Here is a 5,369-nt window from a genome sequence, read left to right as displayed (position 1 = left end):
GGAAAGAGCTTTCAGCAGAGAACGGTATGTGTCAGATCAAGAAGCATCAGCCTAAAGTAAGAATTGCAAAGGCAGACTGATTTAGATCTTGCAAAGGATATTAAAACAAACAGTAAAAGTTCTTCAGTTATGTATGTAAGAGACTGAGGAAAGAAGTTGGGCAACTATGCAGTGACATTGAGGTAGAGAGAAAGAAAAGTTGGTGTGGCCAAAAACTAAGTACTTTTTCTCAGTGTTTTAGAAGGGTAGTGATGCTGGCCATGGGGGCAAAAGCAAGATGATAATGGAATTGAGAAAATGAAGAAGGAAATTACCAGGTTACATGAAGCAAATTCAGAGAGTGCAGTGTACAGTTTCCGTTTCAGAATGGAATGGTGGGAATGCTACTTGGAATTGCTAGTCAGGTTGACACAATATGATTGGAAAATAGTAAATGTAGTTTCTATACTTAAAAAATCAAATCTGACCTACTGCAGGGCTACAAGACTGACCTCTGTAGTGTGCAAGGTGTTGAACAACAGATTGTGAACAAAAGAATAACTAAAGACAAAGATTAAAAAAATGGGATAAAATGCAACATAAGCTTACCACAGGTAGATCATGATAGAACCTAGAATCATCCCATCCAGTTACAGTGATAGTAAGTTATAGTTATAAAAACTGCTGCAAATTTCCTGTATACTTGGGCTCCTACAAATGACATGTAGAAATTAAGATAAATATATAAATACAAATCTCTACTAGTTTAGTTTATTTGCTTAATTTAACTTTCAATATGATGATTTTGTGCTAAATTACTATTCACATGTTCTGTGTTTTACTGACCCTTTCGCTTATTTGCTTAATATTCTCCTGTCCCCTAAAAGATTGTCTTCCTTTCACTGAGTTTGGTTATTCATACTGTACAGCCCACAATCCCAATAAAAGATGGATTCAAAGCCTCACGCTCTACCTTCTGCTACTTACTAGCTGTTCACTTCCAGACTTTTTCCTTCCTTTGTCTCCCGTATAGGAATTGTCTGAGAAGATTGCATCTAACAGCAACAGAAGCCTACCGCTAGCAAGAGTTCCAGATTAAGTAGGGAGTAATACATGAAGAAAAATATGGATAACACAGCCTCAGGGAATTGAGAGAGGTGCTGAAAGAAAAGTGTCTAAGCAAAGGAGCTTTTTCTTTGTTGGACCCATTTCTACATGAAATTTGGAGAGAGTAATTCCCTATTTAATAATGAAATTTTGTACGGTTATTTTCTTTATTACATTTTTCTGAGGTATAGATCAGGCAAAGGTTTGCTTTCCTAAATTCACCTACATTATTACTTTATACATCCAACACATCTAAGGTAGACTTGTGTAACAGATAATTTAAAATGCCTTTTTTATATAGTTACAAAACTACAAAAAACTCTGGTTGCAATATTTTATGGTAAATGCAGGTGCACACAGAGGCTAAGTACAGACAATCAAAAAGCCTGAGGCGAAATCAATCTAAGTTATGCAGTTTTCTGTAAGTGGCCTAGTGTAGATGGGTAGCAAACAGTATACACGTTCGTAAACAGTCTTTGGTGGGTGGGGGTGAAGTGGGGCACATAGGCTGCCTGCGCTGGCTGAGGTCTGCAGGTTGGGGGTGCTCCTGCACACCTCCCAGAGTGCCCTGCAAACTCCTGGACTGCCAGAGACTGTCAAATACAGCCACGCACCCAGGTCACCACTGATTGGCTGCTGGGTATGGGCAGGCACACCCTCATACTTCTTCTGACTCTAGTACTCTGGGACCCTGTAGTTGTGGGCCAGAAAAGCCTTGCAGCACTCCAGGTGCCTATGGCTTGGGTACCTGTTGGCAATGGCAGAGGTCACAGGGTTGCCTCCTTGCAGGCCCAGTCCTTATGTTCTGCCCCCTGCCGCCCTGACCCTCCAGAGGCAAGCTGCCCACACTAGCTCTGGGAGTGGTCCATGTTGGGGTGTGGGTGGCAGGGTACCTGGCTCTGGCCACCAAGATGTGTGCAGAAACCAGGGTTGGGCTCCGTGGGGCTGTGCCTGAGCACAGGGGCATGAGAGTCCCTGGCTGGTTGTGCAGGAGCCAGGGTCTTTTGGGTTCTGTGGGACTGTGCCAAAGTGTGAAGGTTCTCCTGGGCTCAGTGTCATATGTGTGTGTACATCATAAGGTGCTTCATAAGAGGGTGCAGGGGCATGACTTCGGTTCCTAGGTCTCGGTGCTCATGTAGGGGACATAGATGCCTTCCTTCCCACCCTGCACTGCCTACCTGCAGCTGATAGATGTCTGGAGGCAGGAAGTAGGGCTGGGAAAAGGGTCTGTGCTGGCTCAGCTCTGGGAGAGCTCTGGTACAGGGCCCACTGGGAGCTTGACTAGAGCAGCTGAGTGCAAGCCTAGTGCTAGCTGGTCTAGTGCTAGCATGCCTGCCTGCAAGGAGAGAGTTGCGAGGGACTACAAAGGAGGCAGGGATGCTGAAGGCCAGTGATCTAACTTGAACTGGTAGAGCAGGGGCCAGCAATTATTTTGGGGCGAAGGGCCACTTGGATAGCCCCGCCCCTTGACAGGTACCCTGCCCCTTGGTCGCCATCTTGTGACCAGAAGTCCCACCCCCTATCCCCTGACCTTTGCCACCAGAAGTCTCTCCCCTTGCCCCTGGAAGTACTCCTTTCAGCAAGGGGTTTTGCCATCTCAACCAGAAAAATACCAAATTATGTTCTAAAAGGTGATCATCTACAACATTCATTAATTTGATTTCAAAAAATATTTTTGTCATGATTTACATGCGTTTGTGTAGTGTACACAGAGGTGACTGCACAATAGCTTAAAACAAAGTCTTATTCTTGTACATTGTGGGGGGTGGGTATAGGTTTGTGTGGGCTGTGGGTGTGTGGGTATGTGGAGTGTGGGTGGGTACTCATAGATTCATAGATGCTAGGTTTGGAAGGGACCTCAAGAGATCATAGAGTCCAACCCCCTGCCTAGGCAGGAAAAAGTGCAGGGGTCAGATGACCCCAGCCAGATGCCTATCCAGCCTTCTCTTAAAGACCCCCAAGGTAGGGGAAAGCACTACCTCCCTTGGAAGCCCATTCCAAATTTTGGCCATCCTTACCATGAAGAAGTTTTTCCTGACATCTAGCCTAAATCTGCTGTCTGTCAGTTTGTGACCATTGTTCCTTGTTACCCCAAGAGGTGTCCTGGTGAACAGAGCATCTCCAATCCCTTGCTGTGTCCCCCTAATGAATTTGTAGGCAGCCACAAGATCACCTCTCAGCCTTCTCTTGTGGAGAGAGGGTGTGAGGGAAGGGTGGCTGGGGTTTGTGCATGGCAGTGTGAGGGGAGGCATAGGTGCATGTGTATGGAGGGATGTGTGTGTAGGAATCACCCTGTGAACACACACACACACACACACACACACACACACACACACACACTGGCCCTGTGCCTGCACACACACACACACACACACACACACACACACACACATACATACTTTGCCCCTATGCCTGCCGACACGTGTGCGCACACATACACACCCCTCCCAGCATGGTCCCATGCTCTGCAGTCCGGGGATGCAGCTGGGAGCCACAGGCATGTGGTACTGAAGCAGGGTGGGGGCGGGAAATCAGGGAACTGGCTGGGGTGGGTGGGGCTAGGCTGCTCAAGCCTGCAAGCCTGCTGAGGTCTCCCTCTGGGTCCTACTGCCCCTTGCTCCAGCCAGCTTTGACAGGGAGCTGGGGGCAAATAAATATTAATTTGCTAAAATTTTTAGGGGCTCCGTGAGCTGGATAGCATGGCCTGGCAGGCCATATTTTGCCCACCCCTGTGGTAGAGGATCAGATACAAAAGTTTGATTCACTGGTCTAACCTAAATCGATTAGATTTGACTGCACATTGAACCAGGTCTATCTTAGCCAAGGTTCTGCCATTTTTGGACTGGTCTGTGTCCATTGAACATCTCTACAGTTATGGGTTTAGATTGACTTGCAATCACTTAAACCGCTTTATGTGTAATGTCTGTACCTGGCCAAAATGTGTAGAAAAAACACCAACTAAAACAAAAATAAATGATGCATCATTTTTCAACATGATAAAAAGAGTAAAAGATTAGGAATCTGAATAAATATAGATAAATAATTATATTGCTCAAATAAACATTCAATGAATGATCATCAGAAAGAAGTCTCAACTTCATGCAAGAGCTATATAAATTTAATTGTAAATCAATGCACATGTGTGTTTTGAAAAATAACTAAAACTCAAAAGCATAACAAATTAAAATCAAGGATCACTTCGTGCTGTTTTAAATAATTTAAAATGGTTAGTAAATTACTTTGTTTTAAATCAGTTCACTGTGAAATCAAATATTTTTCCTTTCCTTCACCCACTGAAAAAAGCGGAGGTGGGGAAAGGAAACCAGGATGCCTCTTTATGCTTTCTACCAAAAAAAAAATCCTGAATACACAAATTTATTTTTTATCTGTAATTAAATTTGATTGGATGTAGATGCAGATTTTTGTCTATTAGTATTTCTCTTGGTTGGTATATTATAGGATTTACTATTAACATTCTGTTTTTGGGTAGTTTTGTTAAATTTTTTGCTTATCACTGTTGATACTTATTTTTTATTTTAAAATATCGTTTTACCTCCTTCTGATTGCTTCATTTAATTTAAGACATTGATTTTTCCCAGTTAATATAGTGCATCTAATATTATTAGGGGTGCATCAGTAAAGATTTTCTTGGTTGATACCGATAGCCAATTTATTCACTAGGCATATTGGCCAATACCAATCTGATAATCGATTTACAGGAATGCAGCTGGGCAGTGTGGAGAGCAGCACCCTGCAGGTAAGTCTGTGGAGGTGAAGGGGAGTATGGGGGCAGATCGAGGCCCCCACGGTAAGAGCGGGAGTGGGGCTGGGGCTGGGGCTGGAGCAGGGCAGTGATTGGGACCCAAGATCTGGGGTGGGAAGCAGGATGGAGCCATGGGTGGCTTGTCTGTGGGATCAACTTGGTGCTTAAAAATGGCAGTGGGGGTGCTTGAACTAAAGCTCAATGAATGAGCATTAGTTCAAGCATCACTGCCCACCATTTTTAAGCTCTGGGAAGCTTTTAACCGGAGCAGAGCCAAGTGTGGGGAGGACGAAGGCTGGCTGCCCACTGTGGGCTCAGGGCTCTCTGCTTTGCTGCCTTTGCCCTGGGAGCTGCGCACTGGCTATGCCATGTGCCCTGCCCATCTGGTGGCAGTGGCAGCGGTGAGCTGTGCCTCCTGCTGCTAGATGGGCAGGGGCGTGTGACCAGCATGCAGCTCCCAGAGAAAAGCCAGCAGGGCAGAGAGCCCTGAGCCCACAGTGTGCAGCCTGCCTCTATCCTG

General features: G+C 45.2%; 1 protein-coding gene across 4 annotated transcripts in view; it reads left to right on the top strand.

The window, feature by feature from the left end:
* The first annotated feature begins 7 nt into the window (after positions 1-7).
* USP12 (ubiquitin specific peptidase 12) overlaps positions 8-5,369 on the top strand; it is a 58,334-nt gene continuing 52,972 nt past the window's right edge. For all 4 annotated transcript variants that reach the window (XR_003095047.1, XM_025209099.1, XM_025209098.1 and 1 more), the window contains exons 1-2: positions 8-24; positions 1,013-1,078. The gene's annotated coding sequence lies outside the window, so the exon portion shown is untranslated. The remainder of the gene's footprint in view (positions 25-1,012; positions 1,079-5,369) is intronic.

Source organism: Alligator sinensis, unplaced genomic scaffold (assembly GCF_000455745.1).
Source record: "Alligator sinensis unplaced genomic scaffold, ASM45574v1 scaffold84_1, whole genome shotgun sequence".
NCBI lineage: Eukaryota > Metazoa > Chordata > Crocodylia > Alligatoridae > Alligator > Alligator sinensis.
The sequence above is the reverse complement of the archived record's forward strand: the minus strand, read 5'-3'. Positions and strand labels throughout refer to the sequence as shown.